Below are 23,535 nucleotides of genomic sequence, written 5' to 3'. Positions count from 1 at the left end.
TCGAAATAGAAATTGTAAAATTTCTCAAGCCGTAATGTTTTTACAGGTAGCATTAATCATGGGTTTAATGGGAGCCTGCCGCACTAATGAATTGCATACTGTGAAAATTGAAGATATAAAAGATTACAATGGAGCTCTTATCGTCACTATACCTATCACTAAAACAAAGACGTCTAGATCGTTTACCATTTCTGGTGATTTTTATGAAATTTGTAGAAAATATCTTGCACTGCGACCACCACATGCCATATCAGACTGTTAATTTTTAAATTACCAGAATGGTAAATGCACTAATCAAAAAGTTGACATTAATAAGTTAGCTGCTATGAGCAAACAAATAGCTATGTATTTGAAACTTAAAAATCCTGAACTTTATACGGGCAACAATTTGGCAACAATCTGGCATCTTCGGCAACAATTTGTGTGAGCGGAGGTGGTGACATCACAGCCGTGAAAAAATTAGGGGGATAGAAATCAATCGCAGTTGCCGAAGGTTACATCGACGACACCATAAATAACAAGTTGGAACGAGGAAGAAAAATTGTGGAAGTAATTAATAAGAATAATTGCACTATACAAAGTGTTAATAACATTACAACTACAACTGCCACAGAAAGTGCTATCTTTAATTTGACGAATAAACAAAATCCGCCTATTACTTTTAATAAAACCATATTTCATGTTGACGTTTGGTAACGGAAGAGAATTCTTGTATTTATTCGATAATTTTATTTAAGGCCAAACAGCACAAAAATGGAACAAAAACGTTTTGGTGTGAAGATAAGTGTCTTAAACAAATTACGAACTTTTCAGTCAATGTTAAAGAAGAAAAGAAAAATGTTCTATATGGTAGATTAAAATTCAAGTACTGGGGCATATCCCAACATTGAAATACAGACAGCGGGAAATCATGTGTATATACCACTCCAAGGGCTTGCAATTTTTCCAGTCACAAGAGCAAATTATGTAAATATAGATAGTCAAACTGTTTCTCTACTGCTCAATCCAGTAGTTCAAGTTACAATCAAATTTCAATCTGAACAAGAAAAAGAAGCATTTCAGCGAGATATATCCGCCAACTGGACCCCAAGCCCTGTGCGGGAAGCATGATGCTTTGTTTGTAATAAATAAATTTGAATAATTTGTAATGAATAGTATTTCATACATAAAATAACTGCACTGATATAACTATTAATTTTAATTACCATGGTCATAAAAATTAATAAAACAGTAATAAATTCATATTGTTATTTTCCTAAAAGTTGTAGATAAAATATAGTATTCGACTCGCGTGTAACGGCTATTACCCACTCAAATGATTGCACCACGAGCGCCAGCGAGTTTCATCTTCATGGGTAATAGCCATCATCACACGCTCATTGAATAATATACAATTCTATCAATCTACGTAGAGACATGTGGTCTAAAAGTGTGATTGTAGAGCGTTACTATTTTTTGAGGGTGAAAGCAAAAAATCAGCTCTCAGATCCACCCGGACAGTAAAAGAAGTCAGAAGTTACCTTAAGAGGATATGATCTCCTTATCATAAAATTCATAATTACAGACTGGAATCTGTTCAAAATAAATACGTTAAATTTGTATCTTATCTTCCTGTCACACATTCTCTTAATTTGGCCAAACTTTACTTAAACATGAAGGTGGTCGGCTTAGGTTGTTAAATTGCCAAGTCCATTTTTAATTTTGTTAAAGGTGGTCAAAAAATCTTAATTTTTTGACAGCAAACTAGGAACTACTAAGTCTGAGGACTTTATGGAGCGGAATATGCAGTAATTTTTGTCTTAACATCATTCGTTTAAGAACTAGAACACTATTACATTAACACTATTACATTAACTAAAGAACAAGCAGTAGCGCCCGGGTTGAAAAATTATAAATCAAGTTACTTTGAATTAGCAGTTTTTCTAAAACGTCAAAAATCACAGCAAAATCAGTGCAGTTCGTGGAATTTTCGTCACCAAATAGTGTATCTGACCCACATCAGTGCCTTAATTATAAAAATAGTAAATTACACGTTTTAAAAGTTTGCTAACAAGCTTTTAGTTTATGGTGAAATGCAGAAAAATTGTTTATCATCTAGGAGTTTGAGTATATCATGAAAAATTTCCCAACAGACGGATACCGCATAGTAACGTGTTTAGCAAAGTTTTTTAGAGATTTCATGATTTTGGAACAGTTTGAGAGCACATTAAGAACTTGTAATGTGCACACATGTTCTAACTTTTCTGTCTATTACAGTTTTATATTCTCGTTGTTTCCGTTCTTCGGCGCCGACCGGCGACACTAATCCAATCCTTCAAATTTTACAATTTTTACACCAGATTTTAGAAAAAGTATCTTTTTTTAATAAACCACCTTGATACATGTCGGCTTTCCCAAGCAAAAACATAGTATGTGCTTCATAAAAAAAAAAAGCACTAAACCTAGAAATGCCAATGATTTTAATATTACACTTGTCATTTATCTTTTTGTTATTTAAAAATCTTCAGATTGACAAAAGACAAATGACAAAAGTAGAGTTTTTGCCGATGTATCGAACGTTAAAAAAAAAGGACCACTTATGAAATTTTTCGTAGCGTATGTTGCATGGCTCATGTTGAAATGGCACTTGACATTACTAATGCTATTCCTAACCTCACTTTATTCCAAACTCATAAATAGAAGTGCGGGCACTACAGAGGGTTGAAACTATTATAACTAGAGGTTGAAATGGGGGTGGTGGGGATGTTTTAACAAGAGCGCCATATTGAAAATAGTCTTTCTTCAAGTCTATGCAACCAAATATGATTCACTGTAATACGTAAATTCAATAAATAGATAATACGATCTAACCTAAGTGTTTCACGTGGATCTTGCATTTGTGTTTCAAATTCATATAGTGTTTTATATGTTTTCTGACAAACTGTTTTTAGTTTATTGTTTATTTTGTTTGGTTGATGTTATAGTGTCTAGAGTAAACACTGACCTACAGTAATTTTGTGGATATTGTTTTAGGTAGTTCTTATCATTAGTGTTAGTATTAGTGATAAAATACGATGAAAAGAAAACATTATTACGTCAAAAGTTGTAAACGAAGCGATGAAACAAGAAGTTTTCACCGGTAATATATAAAATAATATAATTTGTTGTCGTTTTCATTATAATATTGCAGTTAACCTGTATCACAACCCCAACTATTAAACACATGGCTTCAACACAAGGGTTTCAAATATGATCTGCACATTTTGAAGAAGCTTGCTTCGAGCGGACAGGACAAATAACAAGATTGAAACCAAATTCTTATCCCACTTTATTTTTGGACAATCAGGTGAAATTAGAAAAAATATATTAAAAGGGATGAAATCGAATCAATATTAGGTGCAGGAATGTGTTTTTTACTATTATGATTATATTATTATTATTATTTTGCTTGCAATAGCTCGAGAAAAGTCTAGTCAAATTTGCCAATATAAATCCAACTTTAATTACAATAACAGTAAGTACATAAAAGTTTATAATAATAGCAATCTTCTACGTAATACGGAAGAGATATTACCTGTTGTTACTTATGGCAATTTCTTTAATCAAAACTACTTCTTCCATACAGTGTAATAAGTGTTATAATTCTTTATTTTTTTCACTTAGTTTACTGTTATTTTCTCTTGTTTGTCACCAAATTTTTTAAACAATGTGGACTGCTGAAAACGTAAGTACGTTCATCGCTCTTGTGTTTTTATATAGCTAATTTATTAGATATTTTGACTTTTCAAGAAAAAAATATTGTACGTCAGTAAGTATTTAGATCGTACCGCATGTGGAGAGAATATAATTTTTCATAAATAATGATAACAATCGATTTTTGCCAATTTTTGCAGCCTAGTAAAATATCTGAAAGAGGAGAGGATATGCCAATTACTGGTACACCCCACAGAGTTTGTTTAAAAAACAAAATAAGAATGTTGGATTGGCATAACGAACAGTTATCAAAAGAGTTTTTTCGAAAGACAATAGTACCGTGTGAACTGTTAAATTTAATTTAGATCAAAAGAACACTCATACAGTCATTCAGACGAGGGCTACAAAAACTCTTTTTTTAAACTCAAAGAAGAGCTTCGAAAAGTTAAACAGGAGAATGCAGTCCTGAAACAAAAATGCAAACGGAAAGACCGGCGGGTAAAGAATTTGAAGATGGTGGTGGATGATTTGAGAGAAACGCAGCTTATAAGTTCCAACACCGAGGATATATTGAAAAATTCCGTAGAAGGTAATTTTTTTCTAATTTAATATTAGTATTCATCTAAAAACTTAAATTACAGGTGCCCCAAAAGATCTTTTGGAACGATTTTTAGGTGGTAACTTTAAGCCTGGCAAATCTATACACCAGAACTTGCACTTACGTTAAACTTTCAACAAGAGCGTATGAGCATGTCAGAAGAACATTTAAGGACACTTTACCTCATCGTTCCACATTGAGCCGATGGTATTCTCATGTGAATGAAGAACCAGGCGTGTGTGAAGAAGGATTAAGGGGACTCCAAAAACTCATGGCGTCACATGAGAGCCAAGAAAAGCGACCACCAATTGTCGCCTTAATGTTCGACGAAATGGCAATCCGAAAACAGATTGAATTTGACGGCAAAAAATAGGGGTTTTGAGGATTTTAGCTTGGACGATTACCAGTATGAAAACACACCCGTGGCTGGTTATGCCTTAGTCTTATATGGTTGTTTCATTGAATGTAAGCTGGAAAATACCCGAAGCCTTCTATTTTGTGCAGTCATTAACTGCAGAAGAGCGAGTCAGGATTACTGCAACAATTTTGGAAATGTTCGCAGAAATTCGGTTGCCTGTAATTTTACTAACTTGTGACGGTCAAGCCAAATGGCTCAAATTATGGGCGCTTCTTTTAACATCCAGAACTTCAGCACCATCTTGCAGAATCCATTTTCAGAAGTTACTTCATGTTGGACGCATGTCATTCCATAAAATTGGTGAGGAACAGCTTCTTTGATTGTGAGGAATTTCATGATGAAACCGGCCAAGTAAGAGTAATATCTTTTGAAAGCGCACAAATGTTAATTATAATATATTTTAGGAAATTCATTTTAATTTTATTAAACGCCTGCACCAATTGCAGGAACGAGAGGAGCTTAAGGTAGCTAATAAATTCACTTCGGCGCACATCGAATGGAAAAAGCAACCGATGAAATTGCGTTGTGCTGTTCAAACACTTTCATCTAGTGTTGCAGACGCCATCGATTACTGCCGGGAAATTTACCCGAAGTTACCCGAATTCGTCAATTCCCATTCATTCGAATTTTCGACAAGTAGATGTTTCCGTGTAATGAATACAGAACAGATAATAATAAATGCATTCATAGGTTGTTTGATGTGTTCAACAACAAAAATATTTTTGGAAAAGGCTATAAAACCCCTCTGTCCATCAAGAATGAAGATCATTGGGCTCCATTTTTGCAGGAAAGTTTTAGGTACATTGCAAATACATATTTAATCAATTCGAGGCGAAAGACTAGATTTTTAGGTTTCTTAATTTTAATTCAAGCACAATAATGCTTGTATGAAGCAACGGTTAAAGCTGAACAACCAGTACTCGAGCAATGTATTCTATCCTAGTGAATCGTATATGTTTTGCCATGTATTTATTACAGTTACCTTCTGACCTACAAACAAAGTCAAGACCATGTCGAGCTATATTTCGCTTTAGTGAGAAGTCGCTTGGAATTTAATAACAATCCCACAGCATTACAGTTAATTGCAGCTTTTAAAAGACTATTGATTAATCTAGAGTTAAAACATATAAACAGTAATTGAATTGCTCAAAACGATACATTCATTTTAAAAGTAACAAGTGAAGTGACAAACCATGCTAGATGGTTTAGCACTTTTAAAGTTCGATAATGATTCCATTTTAGATGATCATGACTACTGCAGTAATTCGATTTCTCCTCTTGTGTCAAATTTAGTCGACGACATCGTTAGCTACATTGCGGGTTTAGTAGTTAAGAGTTTTAGTCCCGAAACTAAATTGTGAAACCTGCATTACAGCTTAATCCACTACAAAATCAACAAAATCGCGCCTAGTTCATTTTAAAGACAGAGGGGAACTTTAAATCCTTCTTCAGATGTCATAACTGTTTGTAAGTCCTCCACAAGAAGACGAGGTTAAAAATCATTTAATTACCATAATTTTTGCTTCGTTGCCATCAAATTTATTTAGTTCGTTGAATCAACATCTGATTGACTTTGAAACAATGGAAAATAATCATGTTTATGTTTTAATTAAACAAATTATTTCAAAAATTTTAATGATACGGTTCAACCACATCAATAGACAATAGATAATTTGAAATTATTTGGGGGAAGTATTAGGCAAAAATTAACCAAAATTGTGTTATTTAAACACCAATAATTCATTCAATTTAATCAATTTAACATCACTTTTATGCACTTATGAGGACGGTTCAATTTGGCAAAGTTTTGCTTTACAGCACAAAATTAATTACAAATTACAAATTCAACAATAAACAAAAATGATTTATCTTAGTAGTACAGACTGTTGCAGAACTCGTGATCCAGAGAAAACAACCATAAGAAACCAAAATTTGAAAACAAAAAATACCTTTTTTTTAATCAAGTAGTTTATGACTTTGTAAGTATTAAACCTTTAATTTTCAAAACGAAAGACTTTATACTGCTCAAACACAATTAACGCAAAACGAATGTAAAAAGAACAAAATTTTGTGACAGCAAAAATTCGTATCAATGTTGTTAGACAAGTTATGATCTGTAGAATAATTTCTATTATTTTATTTATTTTGTTTTTTTTGAAACCCCCCCCCCCATGCTTCCATTTTGGTCCTGTGTAATACACCCTATAGTTTAAATAATAACTATATTAAATTATGTAACTATATTAAAAAAACCTGCATAAACAACCTTTTTTCTGTTTTTTTAACTGTGTTTCAAATTGATATAGAGGAAAAGTGAACCAAGTCCTTAAATTAAAATTTTGTATTAACTAATATTTGCATCAATCAAAAGTTTATTTGGTGTTTGAACCAAAAATGTTATTTGGCCTTAAGATAAGAAGACATTTTTTTTTTACAGAAATCAAATATAAAATTTGTGCATTTCTAAATTTGCTCAAATGGACTTGGTCTACTCTCTTCTGAACCCCTAATATGGTACGTGATACAAAGTTTTTAAGGTAAAGTATTGTTTAGTACGTACATTGTTTAGATCACAAAACATCAACTTTCAAAAAGGGTATTTAAAATTAGTTTGAATTTATCGGGCAGTGTTATAAGTTATGATAATAATTATTAGTATATAAACATTTTGAGTTTTTTTTAGGTTACACAAAATATTGCATTGTTTATCAGTTGTTAATTAAAAATGATAAAAAATCAAATGATTTATAGATGTTTCTTTTCAATATAACAACACTCTTAGTTACTTTATTATACCTTTGCACCACCTTATTAGTATTAAGCCCAAAACACAGCATTTGGCTATTTCCTACATGGCGCTCTTCTATAAACAGTTTTGGTTACCCCCTCTACCACCTTTTCATCCTCTAGTAATATTAGTACCAACTCTCTGAGGCACTACCGCTTGCAAAGTATGCAACCTCCCACTCTTGAGGATCAACAAACCGTGCCGGTCCATTTAAATACCATTGAAAGCGTTATTTAGATGCATTATTTATTTTTTTACTGTGTTTTTACTATGCTTGGGTTGAAATCTTTTAATATGTATTATCTGTACTGCCATTGAGTAGTAATTGCCTATTTTAGGACACTTTTGAGGCAATTAGTGGTCCAAAAACGCCAACGAATATTTTAAAAATCGCAAAAAAAAGTCACAGACGCAATAATACAGTGCTTTGTTTTTTAAATGCGTAAGCTTTTATCTTCCTTAATTTTAGAAGAAAGAATTTGGAAATGATAGATTGTCCACGAGTTTTTGAATAAAGTGAACTTTTCCTTGGTGTTGAACATCTTCGATTTTTGAGAAAAGTTGCCCAGAAGACATTGCTTACATAATTTCAACTTAAAATTCTTATTTCGATTTCTTTTAAATATTAAAATCTTTAAATTCGTCCGTTAATTATTGATAATAAAATATTATTTTATTCATTTCTGCTAAATGAATGATTTTGTTAATTTTTTAGTTTGCATAAAATTATACTTATTGAAAGTGGTTTAAAATTGTGTAAGAGAGCATGGACAACATTGTATGTACTAAAGAATTCATGGGTCATTTTGGTTCGCCAATTCTTATTATACAATGTATTACTGCTTAAAAGAACTGTATGTAATAAAATAAAAATTAGAAATTTTTTGTTTAAAAACTCCTTATTTGGTATAAATGAATTTAAAATTCGATTCTAAGCAACTTCTCTAAGAATAATACCTAACTTTTAAAGATATTCGGGAAGTAAATTACAAGAAAATAGCTTTATTCAAAAAATCCTAATAGATTGAACTTTTCATATCTGCTCTATTTAGTATCGTCATGGATTTTGCAAAGCTGCATATAAATATCCCTAAAAAAAACTTTACAATTTTATCAAAATTTAACTTAATATGCCAAAAATTAGTAGAGATACCAGCTTGTATCAAAATTATCATTAAGGCAATACATTTTAAGAAGTTCCAACCCAACTACAATACAAAAAATTATTGAATACTGCGTCTAAACAACTCTTTCAATGGACCGACACAGTTTGTTGATCCTCCAGAGTGGGAGGTTGCATCCTTTACAGGCGGTAGTGCCCGCACTCCATTAAATAAACGCAATTGATGAGTAAGTTCTTTTTGATGTGAGACCACAAGTCGGAGAGAGTGAAGTCGTCGGCCAAGAATTTGCAGTGTTTCAACCACTAATTCTAACTTCAAAAAAAAACAATGGAGCCAATATGTCTTGTGTGCAGTGAGGAGTAGGTCTATCCTGCTAAAAATAACTCACATTAATTACTTGTCACTAATGTCATTCTCAAATAGCTTGGAACAACGACATATTTCCACACTGACAAAAGCATGTCAAAGGCAAGTTTGATCTATTTTTTATTCGAATGCTCGACATTTCCTTCCTTTTTTTTTAAAGCATCTCATTGGTCGTCTTGAAGATGCTTTATTTCTAAACGAAATGCTTTAGAAGAAAAAAACGTCAAAAACTCTTTTTAGAAAGTCCAAAGATTTACCAGTTTACGGATTGTTGTCTATTTGTGAACATCCTGTTTTTATCGTCAAATATAGGATACGAAAATTTGAGGAATAAAAATACCGTCGACTCGGCTTTATAAGGATTCATCATGAAAATGTATTTTGTCCCAATTATCCGGACGTTCCTATAAACCGGAGATCAGTTAAATCTCGAAGAAAAAAATGTTTTTCCTACTTATATCCGCTAGACATACCTGCATCCACCCTAAACTAACTTCTTTATTTGGCTAAAATATGAGGTTATTGTTGGATATTAGGTATTGATTGCTTCAATAATTTTACTTAGTTGATTCAGATATTTTGACTTTGAATTCACCAGTAAACAAAATATTTATATTATTACTTGATTTTTTGCTTTCAAGCAGAATTGTTGATTACCTTTCTCTGAACGATACGTTTATTTGTGCCTCCCATACCATTCAGAGTTTCTTTAACATGTGAGCATTATAATAGAAGTTGTTAAAACCAACTGTGAGTACATGTTTAAGCATTAAGTCATCAAATTTAGAAAGTCCGATCTAATTGTCACACCCTTGACATTTATTTTTAGTATTTCACTGATATATCGTTTAACTTCAATTTGTGCAAAAACTGCATTATTAATTTTTAACTTTGTATACAAATTATCAATTTTTAACTCCACAGATTTCAACCAGTTTTGCCAACTATTGTTAAAATATTGTCAAAGGTGTGACAAATTTTTTTAACAAAGTTTTAATTCAAGAACTTATTATGAAATTACTTTTTTATGTATTCATTATCTGATGTGTTAACTAAATAGTTCAAACTGATTTGTCCACTAATTTTAATTCTTGGAATTTATATTTTGAGTGAAAAAATAAGTGAAGTTAAGCGAAAAATTTAATTTAAAATTTAAAAAATTAAATTTAAGTAGATGAACGAAAGAGTGGTTAAAATTAAACAATTCAACCATTCATGGTTTTGGTTAATTTAAGATTTATACAGGGTGTCCCAGAACTCGCGTCCCAGAGAGAAAGGGCTTATGGAGGCAACAATTCTAAACCAAAATTTTGAAACCTTAATTTTTTAACTCAAAAAATAACCGAGATGAGACAAAAAAAACTGTAGCCAATCTCGAAGCTAAACAGAAATTGAAAATTGGTAACTATGGACACATACTATCATCCATTGGTCAGCTAAACATTAGACTCTCGTTGCCTAGGAAATTGGGATGGCCAATTACCCCACTTCTCGAATAAGCTTTCGGGATTGGTTGTTAACTTTTTATCAGTTCTCGAATACTATTAAACTTAGTCAATTTTTGTTTTGAAATGTACCATCTGGATTGCTGTCGGCACCCTCCCTTGCTCTCTGGGGCGCGAGTTCTGGGACACCTGTATATTCCATTTTTAACAAAATTATGTTTCTGCAAAGTGTTTTAGTTTTTAATGTGTCAGGTTCAGTTCGTGTGGAACTGCTGCTATAGAATGTTTGTTAAATCTGAAAAAAATAACACATAAAAGGATCCAACGCTTTATCCCTTTTATAAAATTAAAAACCTATTTTGTTCAAAAATGAGCTTAGCAACTTAAACCGGCGATGTCATAAATCATCGCCAAATTATTTTTTAACTCTGTTTTATGTTTAAATTGCCAAATAACATTTGCGATGCTTCAGCTATTGATGATCCTTTACATTTCACTGTTCCGTTACATATTGTCAGGAAAGTTTCCTTATTTTATATTGACGTTTTCAAACAATTTTATGCATAATATTCACCATTAAACAGTATGTTGGCAGCTTGAAATATTATTTCTCATAAAGTTGATTTTTCTAATGATGGTTGGGCAAGTGTCAAATGTATAACTATGCAAATTTTAAATCCTAATTAACGTAACGAGTGTGTAAATAAAAGTCTGGTCAAGAATGTAATGCCACCAGCTTTTGTTTTTTCCCGTATGTCTTCTAATAAATCAGTTGTGACAGTCGTCATTCGTTGAACGTGTTTATTATTGTTCAAAAATGGTGTTCTCTAGTGAACAAAAAGCCTTTATGGTTGAAAGCAACTTTAGAAATGGACGCAAACTCAATGATGTTTGGTCATACTCCACTGTTGATTGTATAGAGAGAAGAATTTCGTACCCAAATTTCCAAATTTAGTTGTCTCCAACGCACCGTTAATTTATTTCGGCAAACTGGCAGTATCGATAGAAAGGAAGGCAGTGGAAAACCTAAAAAACATACCCCAGAAACAGTTGATGCAGTTGAAGAAATTATTGAAGCTGCTCCGAAAACTTCTGTTCGCGTATTGTCACAACAAATCCATCTTTTAGTAGAGACATGCCGTACAATATTACGAAAAGATTTACATCTTTACCCGTACCGCATAACTGCAGTTCATGAACTACACAAAAGCTTCATTTTTGTGAATAGTTTACAACTAATTTACGTGATAATGATGCCACTCTACAGTTTATCAAAGGCTCTAGTACGGTTATGGCTTTGACTTTTTTAAACCGTTTATAGCCACCTTACCGCAAACCCCCATAATCATAATAACCCTCAAGTAGTTTGGGTCTCATCTGGCTTGAAATGAACCGTAATAAATATTCGCAATCTCCTTACAAATATGCAATTTAAAAGCGAATTGCGAGTTATTGATGACTATTTATTTCAAATCGTGCGTAATAGTCGTAATTTTTGATCCAAAAATATTTTTTGGACATATTTATACACTGAGTTCCTTATGTTTTTAAGAAAAATTAAGATTATCTGGACCTAAGGCCCACTTAGTTACAGAAACTTTCGAAAAAAATTAACAATGTTTTTACAAAAATAAAGATAATACGTTATTAGAAATAATGGCTAATAAAGATCTATTAAAATTAACCTAAATTCAACAACTTTTATGGACTATTTAACCTTAAAAATAACGCCCACAAATTTCGTTCTTGTGACACCAAAAATGTGGAAATTAAACCGCGTTCAAGTTTTTTTTGTAATTTTTTTTAGCTACTCGAAATAAAAATTTCTACAAATTCTCCTTTTCGCTCTAATTTTTTGTAAATCGGCAATGTAAATAAGACCGTCAAGAGTGATAATCTCCACAAATTTAGTTAAAATCACTTAACAACAAATAAAGAAATTGCAAGATCTTAAAAAAACTTGGTAGCATTTTTATGGTCTTAAAACAAAAATTTTTAAAAATTCGACTTTTTGTAAGACGATAAAAATGTGGTATTTGTAATAATGGTGATGACGTAACTGGGAGTCATTAATGTCGTAATTAAGAGCCCTTGGACTGGCTCAGTAACTTGTGCGCACTCCTGGTTGGGGTGAATGACGCCAGAACGTGTAGCTTCAGGCAGTAAGGAATTGGGCGGTGAAAGAGAAGGTCGCCAAGAGGTGAGGAATTGACCGTAGGAGGAGAAGGTGGAAATTGAATGTAGTGCGCGGTGCGGGGCCTGGATGGCTGATTTCCAGGATGCCTGGATGGCTGATTTCCAGGATGCCTGGATGGCTGATTTCCAGGAAGTGTTCTGGATGGTAGATTTCCAGAGAGCTGGATGGCTGACTTCCAGAGAGCTGGATGGCTTACTTCCAGAGAGCTGGATGGCTTACTTCCAGAGAGCTGGATGGCTGACTTCCAGAGAGCTGGATGGCTGACTTCCAGAGGGCTGAATGGTTTACTTCCAGAGGGCCTGGATGGTTTACTTCCAGAAGGCCTGGATGGCTGACTTCCAGGTAGCGTGCTGGATGGTTAATTTCCAGTACGCGGGTGGGTACGGTAATGGTTGACTTTGCCGTACTCGAAGAAAGAAAAAAATGTCAAGATGTTACCAGGGTCGGAGTGAGAACATGGGTGTCCTTCAGTTGCAGAAAAAGGGGTCAATGCCAGTAATCCGAGCCGCTATCCAGCGATGGGGCAGGGGGCGGAGCTCCCCCGGTAAGTTATTTCATTAATAAATGATTAAGGCCGATAAGGCAGGTGGCAATATGTTTTGTTGCGAGAATTCCGTGACTTCCCAGTCGAGCTAAGCCCGGACCTGACTAAATAAGGGTGTTCCGGAAAGGGTGAGTCAAGTAGCATTGTGTTGGTAGTTAGAAGTACCCTTTCAAGGAAAGAAAATGAGTACAACCCTGTAATGAGGGTTGCTTTCGTAAATTCAGCATTTAAGCGTAAAAAATCGATTTACATTTTTAATCAAAATGTTTGCAAATTAGTGATAATACTAAAACAAACAAATGAAACAACATGCATAAATTTCGTTTCTGTCGCACTAAAAATAACGAAATTACAGTGTTGAAAAAATTGACATTTTCACTGTTGTCTAAATAAAAATTTCTAAATAATGTCCTTTTTTGGTCAAAATTTTTCTAAAACTCTTAATAAGACAGTCAAGACTTATAAACTTCACAAATTTGGTTATAGTGACATTAAAAATTAAAAGAACTTACACGTTGTTTAAAATTTTTGGTCACATTTTTTTTCGTTAAAAAACAAAAGTTTTTCTTCGCTCCTCGAAATCAAAATTTCTAAATATTCTCTTTTTCGGTCTAAATTTTTCTAAATTGACGCTCTTAATAAGGCAGTCGAGGGTGTTAATCTCCACAAATTTCGTTAAAATCGCATAAAAAATAAAGAAATTACTAAAATTAAAAAAAAATCGTGGCATTTTTTTGGTCTTAAAACAAAAATTTGTAAAAATTCGACTTTTGATCTAAATTTTTGCAAATTAGTGATTACTAAAACAATCAAAAGAAACAACATGCATAAATTTCGTTCCTATCGCACTAGAAATAACGAAATTACAGTGGTAAAAAAATTGACATTTTCAGTTGCCCAAATAAAAATTTCTAAATATTCTCCTTTTTGGTTTAAATTTTTCTAAACTGGTACTATTAATAAGACAGTCAAGACTTATAAACTCCACAAATTCCCAATTGTTCCAATACACGTATTTTTTTCTATAGTATCCACAATTAATATAATTGCGTTTATCATCAATTTGAGTAAGTTTGGGTCAGTTAAGTAACAAAATCACCTCGAAATGTAGACCTGTAAGGAGTTGGTTTGTAAGACTGACCAGCTGGGAAAAAATATTTATTAGATGAGACCCAACCATTTGAGCGTTATTATGTTTATGGGGGTTTGCGGTAAGGTGTCTGTAAACGATTTAAAAAGTCAAAGCCATAACCGCACTAGAGCGTTTGTTAAACTGTAAATAAAACGTTCTTTACCGACAAAGCTTGGTTTCATAAAACAGGGTACGTTAACAGTCAAAACATGAGAATGAAAAGGTGGGTGTAAGGGTAGCGATTAGTGGCTTGTGGCACCATCTTTTTTGAATGTAACCGATTGTTTTATTGAAGAATTGTTTTCTAAGATTGTAATTATAGGTAACATAAATGCAATTCGCCACCAAAATAAAATCTTGCTATCATTTTTTAATGAGCTGCATAATGATGAGTTGCAAGACGGTTACCTTCAGCAAGATGGGGCAACGCCTCACTGTAGAAGAGATACGTTGTATTTAACTCGAGAATTTTTTGACGCAAGAATCATCAGTCGGAATACTGAAATTCTGTGGCCTCCACGTTCATGCGACCTGACGCCCTGTGATTTCTTCCTCTGGCCGTATTTAAAGAATTCAATTTATTCCACAGCTGTAGAAGATTTAAACGACCCCAGACAACTAATATTCGCAAAATTCCAAGAGATTAATGACGATTTACATCTTTTAGAAAACGTAATAAGTGGTGTCAAAAAATGTAGCCAAGCAAATGAGGGGCATTTCCATCACTTATTATAAAATTAAAATTATTATTTTGGTAAACACTCAAGCCTAGAATAGACTTCTCGACACTTTTTGCTTATGCGTTTACACTGTTTGCAATAAATACTGCAAGTTTCTAGCGCAAGCATCTGGTGAGTTTTGGCTTCTGCAATTTCTCAGAGACCTCTTCATTTAGAAGAGTTACGAGAACTTGAGCAAGATCAAAAGTGCTTGTATACACTGGAAAGAAAATCGTTGGTGTGAGAACATTCGCGAGTTCCTGAGAGCCAACTTGCAGCAGTAGTTACACTAGGAAAAGCAGAAAGAGAGATGTCTCGCCAGTTTATTTCCGTCTTATTAATGCTGGTTATGATTTTGAAGTTTTACTTTTGCACAAAATGTTTTTTTTTGAAAGATTATGGAGAAATAACCTATGTGTGACAACGTGTTGACAGCCGCTGAATTTGGAACCGACATACGGAAAAAAACAAAAGCTGGTGGCATTACGCTCTTGACCAGATTTTTATTTAGACACCCGTTATAATGCATTCACGATTTTTTAAGACCGTGGCAAGCCATGAAAATCTAGTAATTTGGTTGGTGGTCAACCTTTGTGAACTAAAGTTTCCTGCAAATGATTGACATTCGTTCTGTCGTTTAGAGTTGTCAGCATTTTTTGGTTATAAATTGGGTCTGAAACCTTTCCTCTAATGCCAGTTTGAATCGAACACTCAAAACTTGATAATTTTATTGAATTTTTATTTAAAATTATTATTCAACGAATGCAATAGTAATCAGTAATCATAATGGAAAATATTACTGTTGGTACAATACATTGGCAAAAAGTTTACCATCCATCAAGCATTTCTGCCAAGCCGCAATTAGACACACCAACAGGTCTTGAATCTAGTCATAAAACCTCAAAAAAGTTTGTTTGATTGAATTAGAATTTGACCCAGGGTTCTATGTTATGAGATCTCAAACTAAAACCAAATTTGTGGCTTTTTTGCCTCACACTTAGGGGATCGATTAAGTGTTAAATAAAAATAGTTCACCTCAATTTTTAGCTCTTTAATCCAAACAGTTTGCGAGATTAAAAAGAATAATTAATAAAGAATAAAATTATAATAATAATAATTTTTAAACGAAAAGGCTGATTTTTGGCGGACAACAAAAAATTAAAATTTACTTTTTTTGCCTTCCTAAAACATGTTAGTGACCAACACTCATCGGAAAATGTCTTCCATAGTCCTCTACACTCAGGAATTTTTTCGAATTTTTTAAAGTGGTGGAACAATATGAAAAAAATTAAAAACTATTTTTTTTTAGATTCACGATTTAACTTATTCTCCAATTTTTTTTTTGTTCAGAAAAATACGTAGAAAATATTTTTTCACTCACAATTCACAATAACGCTACATAAAAACATTTTCAATCATTTTGCTACACAATGATCACCCGAAAACTCAGTGTTTTAAAACTCGCGCCAAGCTGACGCACTGTAACGCTTGTTTAGGTAACCTGAAAATAAACTAGCCTTCATTGTCGATGCCATTGTATGTATAAAATTACAATTAACCCTTTTAACTCCTATCATTATCATAAGATATTATTTTCTATGGATAAATAGTGCTACAGTTGTTGTAATGCATTCACTTAAGTAAGTAAAGTTTTATATTTAATCTGTTTGTATATTACTTAATTCCTAATAACATAATTGAAATCTTTATTTCAGAATGGATTTTGATGAAAAATGCGTTAGTTGTTTTCTACCACCTTTTGCACTTTAAGAACGATCTGATAACTTTAACACTGAAAATTCACAACAAACTGAGCGTTTTTAATTAAATTACACCTGATCAGTCGTTTTTATGACAAAAAGTTGTGATAAGGTTGAAGTTAAAAAACCTCCTCGTTACGGAAATGAAAGTGAATTTGTTTAGAAATATCAAATAGTTGGCCAAATTAAGGGCGGAAAAAGGCAAAAATCAAAATGCGTTTACGGAAAAAATTATCTAGAAAAGTTGTAGATCTTGATGCGTTCTAAACGGTTAAATTTTGTGTAGTTAATTTCATAACCTGTTATGATTTTTTTGAATAAAATTTTTGTAAATTTCCAAAATGTTTTACTTTATGTTAAACTTAATAGTTCTAAACACCAACGCAAATTAGTTTAGAGTGGTCATTATAAACTGTTCTACAAGCGGACTAATAACGCAAAGTTTTTTATGCTTTTTTGTTCTTTAATTTTATAGGTAGGCGACTCGTCAAAATATAGGAGGGAAAAATTAGTTTAAAAACATGCGATTTCAAAAAAAATATATTAAGAAAAGTTGTTGCAAACGGTGAGTTCTCTTACCAGATTAATTTTGTGTACGCATTTCCATAACACCCTGTACAAAAAACAAAAAATCTTAGACGTCAAGTCATCTAATTGTCGCATGGTTTAAAACCCCACTTATAAAAAGTGTTGCCAACTGTAGCGGAACTCCGTTTTTACTGATAGTGCGATAAAGCAGCGATTTTCTAAAAATGAGTAAAACCTAGCGACATTTTCTTTCTTTTTTTGAAACTGCGTAAAAAAATGTATGTTTCGGACATTTACTATTTTAAGTTGGTAGTAACCCAAACCCACTAGTTCCACCACTTTCACCTGCGAAATATGTCAAATCTCAAAAATTAGCGAATCAGCTGTGGACAGTGGAGTTCAAGAAGCTTGAAATTGAAAATCGTGAGTATGCCAATAATTTTTACTTTTAGCTATTAATACGGTATGCTGTTTACCTGCAGAGTTTTGACAACAATGACTTCCAAAATACAACATAACCTTCTGTCATTTGCTAACAAAAATGGTTTAAATGAACGTAAGCAAAGCCAGGGCGAAAAAGTGGAAGAATCAAAATGCACTCATGAAGTGGAAGAACCAAAATACAGTCATGAAGTGGAAGATAAGACAAATTAGTGCTGTGGTAACGGAACGTAGCGACTTTTTGCATAGACCGTAGCGATTTTTACTTTTCTATAGTTGGCAACACTGCTTATAAATTGTAACCTTTCTTTTTTGCATTGTCAATTTTGACAGTTTTAATTTTTTATTTCAAAATGGATAGAATTACATACCACTCTGTACTAAAGAGAATATTCTAATTTTGAAACAGCAAATGTAAATAAAAGCAAAGATGACCGTAAAAAAACGCTTTATTGGCTTTATTATTATTATATCCAAATAACTTTTAGAATTAAAACCTTCACATCTGTGTGAACCGATGGAGATCAACTCAATTGGTGATGCAAGATATTTACACTGAATTCTGAAGAAAAGTTTTCGTCTACTTTCTAAAAAAGCATAGATCAAGTAGGAGAAAATTTTAAGCGATTAAATGTTTGAAAATGAAGCAAAGCAACGAATCAAAATAAACAAAATAAACTCTGATGATAAGGATAATGAATAACGGCGGTCTTTTCGGTGATTGACATATGAGTCGTATTAGTTTCATTTTGTTGTGCAGGTCATCATTGGTAGAAGAAGCGGTTGAAGCAACAACGAGCTGTAGGAGCATCTTGGCGATTGTGCTTTTTTAGGTTAGAATCAAAGTATCATTTTACAAGAACGTCAAAATAAACAGCATGAATGTGATTAATTTTGTAACAATCACAAGCAAATGGACAACCAATTCATTAATCGTAACATGAGAAACATTCGTAAGAAGATGTGGAAGCTACAAGTTGTACTCACCGATCACATAGAATCTACGTCGTTGCTTGTTGTGAACATGTTTTTCTTAGTGTGAACTTACACTACACCGATATGCACAACACCCAGTACACTATTATAGTTTGATTTACTCAAATGTGTTATCTAAAATGCATTGCCACCATAAACAAAACCGCACGAAGAAATGTAACCTCACATTCGTCGCAACTCAACGCGCAACCGTGCCCGATCGAGAAATGGAAGTGGCTCATATGCCTACGACGGCAATGCTTGCAAGAACAAATTTTTACCGAAATAAACAAACATGATGCAAATGAGCGCACATTCATAAATCCTGTTCAAATTTTTTGACTTTTTGTTTAGTTGCAACCGAGATTTTAGTGACAGTAAAAAATGTAAAAATTGATGTTTCGAAAACTTTCGATGTCTCAGTGTGGGTTGGAAAGTTAAATTTATGTTATGAACATGGTCATGTTTATAGCTTATCTTTCTTGCAGAAATGTTTTTATAGACGCGAAATGATTTGTCATTTAGCAGTACAATTTACACTAAGCGAATTCTACCTAAATCTTGCAAGCTGTCAGTTACTTGACATAAAGTTATCAAAATTACAATTTATTCCCCCAAACACAAAATTTTGTCAGAAAATATGCTGACGCGCGTTTCTAAAGCAATGCTACCATCATCAGAGCAATGACTAAACTAAAAACTAACAAAAATTTGTCCTTATATACTAAAAGCGTGCCGGACCCGTCCCCTTTGGCGCAGGTAAAAGGGAGTAGAGAGAGGAGATGGGGCCGTTGTGTGAGTTCATTATTACATTTTTGTTCCTAAATATTTCCAGACTTTCATCAATGTCAAGAAATTTACAATTATCTACACTTTTAATTAAACGAAGACAACTTTCATCAATGCGGTGTCATTGTTAAAAAAATATATCAAAAATGAAAAAAAATAGGCAATAAAAGTTAATAAAATCTAGGTGCGTGGTGTCAAATAACACAATACAGTTATTGTAATGTCAAAAAGCAGCAAATAACAGAAAAAACAAGGTTTCTTTCAACAAGATGGAGCTACACCTTATAATGCACAATGCATTTCTCGTAGATGTCAATTGTGCAATAAAAAAACGGGTTGGCGTTTCAGCATTATTTTAATTAAATTAGCTAGATAGAAAGAAATAATTGAATGACAAGTTTAGGGTTATATTTTAAAGCGCATTTAAAAAATGTACTACGATTTTGAAGTTCAAGATCATAAGGTAAATAGTGGAACCAAATATAAACGCAAATAGTTCGATATCTCAGTTGGGACTTTTATGTAGATAAGTCATTTTTGCTTAGTGCGGCAGAATAGTATACTCTAATAGTATCAAAATGCGCCAACATTACATAACATCATTTTTATTAAACGGCCGTAATGTATAAATGCTAACGAAACGAATTCTGAGATCTCCTTAAGTGTGTTTCTAAATAGATATTTTAGAAAGTTATGCTTCTTTGCATATTCTGGCCTAAAAGAATAAGCACCAAACTATGCAAACCAAGAAAATATGGAACTGCACATTAAAAGACGTAAATTGAAATGGTTAGGTTACATATTTTAAAAACAGTCTCTCAATAGGACGTCCATGAACTTTTTGACAACACATGCTTTATGAAAAACTTGGTGAAACACACAAGTCATGGAAAGAAGGCACACACAGGTGTCCTACGTTCGTGCATTTATTATTAACGTTAATTTATTACTTTACTTCAGAAAATATTTTTTCTAATATGCTTGCTGGTTTTCTAATGAGAAATAAAAAAAAACATGTAACTTCTGATGAAAAAAATGTAAATACAGGGTATCCAAAAACTCGTGACCCAGAGAAAAAAAGGGCTTATAAAGACAACTCTGAACCAAAATTTCGAAACAAAATTTTTTAGCTTAAAAATAATCGAGTTAAGACAAAAAAACGGTAGCAATTCCTAAAGCAGAACAATATTTGAAAATCGGTAACTATGAACACATACTCTCATTCATTGATAAGATGAACATTACACTTTCGTTGCCTAAAATAATTTACTCTATCTCTAGAATAAGGGATTGGTTGTTAATTTTTTATTGTTTTAAAAGTTACTATCTGTATTGGCTGTCGGCACCCTCCCTTGCTCTATGGGTCATAAGCTCCGGGACACCTGTATATGATTAGAGTTTTGCACATAGCTGTAATTGTTTATATGTTATACAGGGTCCGGCAACACTTGTGTCCACCCCCAAAATCGTCTTTAATTTTAAAGTTACAATTTTGAAAATTTGCATACGCTCATAGTTGACAAAGCTCTAGAAGCTGACGCCAAAATTTGTTTTTTATCACGGTTTGGTTGGCGTCGCGACGCCTAAGAAGTATAATTTTTAGCCATTTTTAAGTTTTTGCGGAAATATTCGCGAATTCAATTTTTTTTCAACATAACTGCGATACAAATATCTGAGTTTTTATTTTAAATCTAATGCAAATTGTGTTTAAATTTTGCGAAAAAAACGTTGTTTGATCAAGTTAGTTTTCAAAATTATGACAGCGCAGGGGCAAACTACGTCTACACCAAAATTTCACAAGTCACTTCATTCACTCTTATAAAGGTTAATTTTGATTAACACGGGCATGTTGCACTTTATGGACACAAAAAATCGCTAATTAACATCGACAAAGCGACAATTTCACCAAGTAAGACTTTTGTTACAATCTAAAGCGAGCCAAAAGATAGATGTCATTTGTGACACAAGATGCTGACCGATGGGTGTAAACGTAGTTCCCAACTTTGACGTAATGAAATTGGAAACTAACTTGATAAAACAGCATTTTTTTCTCAAATTTTGAAGACAATTTGCACTGAATCTAAAATAACAACTGAGATATTTTTAACATACTTATATTGAAAAAAAAATAAATTAATGGTTGATATCACAAACCCTCACAATTAACTAAAAATTGCATTTTTAAGGCGTCGCGACGCCAAATCTATCAGTGATAAAAAACAAATTTTTGCGTCAGTTTCTAGAGCTTTGTCAACGGTGAGCGTATGCAAATTTTTAAAATTTTAACTTTAAAATTAAAGACGATTTTGGGGGTGGACACAAGTGTTGCCGGACCCTGTATAGTAAAGTAGTAGTAGATTATGTGTTATATAGTAAATGTAGAAATGTATTTTATAAGTGCACAACAGAAAGAACAGAAAAACCTATTGACAAAGTAACCATAGGAATCAGAAAAAAAGTGCTTATAAAGTTTTTTGCTTTGTGATATGAGCCCCGTACTACAGTAGAATCCGCTTAATACTATTTTCTAGGGACCGGGCAAAAAAAGCGTCTTATGCGGGAAAACGTCGTATACGGGAAACCCAAAAAAAAATTTAATTAAGGCGGCGGTTTACCTCCAGAAAAATGTGTGTTTTAAGGCTTCACAAAATTCGATATTACTCTGTTGTTTAAGAAAAAAATCGGTTCAAATTTTGTGAAACTGCAGTTAAGATAGTAATTAATGTCGGGACGTTGAGTTTTTTTGAAAAAAAGTAATGACAGTATGATAAAAAAATTATTAAAAATCGTTAAATTTGACCAAGTTTACAACTAAATATCTCAGGAAAAAACATGCCTTTTGTAAAAAACTCTTCGGGTGCGATTTTGGTTCTCTAACGATAATTATCGGTACCGAGCATTTCGATTGTTTACATCACGTGACCATTTTATTTCTCTGTTTTACCGGTCCCGTGGACGAAATTTTGCCAAAAGAGCGACACTATTCTATGAATTAAGTCTGCCTTAACACAATGCATGCCGTTTTGGCTCTCAAACGATAAATAAATATTTTTGTTAGTAATTTTTCAGAGATCTCATTGAGGTTGGTAATTTGGTTCTCCCTAACACGTCAAGCGCTGTTGCCACATCTTTTTGTTAAACGCTAACTTCAAGTGTATTTTGAAAAGTTAATATCTAACCTAACAAGTGTCGCAGAGCATGTCAATCTGCAATTTAAACCATCAAGAAGCCTTTTTATAATGATAACAATATTTGTTTTTGTGTACCATCGCACGAAGCAGTGTATTTTTTTCGATTTCTGACGTCCCCCGTTACAAAAGTTGGCCTGATAGTTTTTTATCTGTTATATGCCGGTAATGAGTAACGAAGAGAAGTATCTCTTGGGTGTTACTTAACATTTACGAAAACTTCGCTCCTCAGGTTTGATTTTAACAAGGATTTATCGCCAATCTTCCGATTCCGGTTCAAGTTTGGTCAAGTGTGTTACTCTTTTTAAAACATGTGCAATTTGGCTTAATTTTATTCCTTTCGCAAGAACGGGGAATAGAAGGGTTAAGTCAGGAATCGTTTAAAAGGCAACTCCGTAATAGTTGATACATTCACTCTTCCCTACGAATAGTAAAAAACATCTCATTTTAGAAAATAGATAATAGATAACATTTCTATTTCAGTTTAGTGAATTTTTTAAAGACACAATGAATAACTTGATGTCATGTGAGAACCTGACCTGACTCCGCATATACCAGTGGCGACTCGCCATATGAGGCAAATTAGGCTGCGCCTCACCACTTTTGTATCTGGCAAATTTAAAATCATACTAAATTTATTATTATACTTTTGTATATAAATTTTAACATTAATGATCACTTATTATAATCATAACCCTTGAAAAAAAATAGACTTCAGTTTGTTGTTTAGAATATATCGCATGAGGCTCATTATTTTCAGTTTCAGTTCCACTCATTTTACATGCGATATTCACGCGAACTGGAACATCTCCAGATGACCCGATGTACTCGGTAATCTTCGTCGTACAATA

Source organism: Gnatocerus cornutus, chromosome 8 (assembly GCF_029298725.1).
Source record: "Gnatocerus cornutus isolate USDA-ARS CGAHR chromosome 8, icGnaCorn1.1, whole genome shotgun sequence".
NCBI classification, from domain to species: Eukaryota; Metazoa; Arthropoda; class Insecta; order Coleoptera; family Tenebrionidae; genus Gnatocerus; species Gnatocerus cornutus.
Note: the sequence above shows the minus strand (reverse complement) of the source record.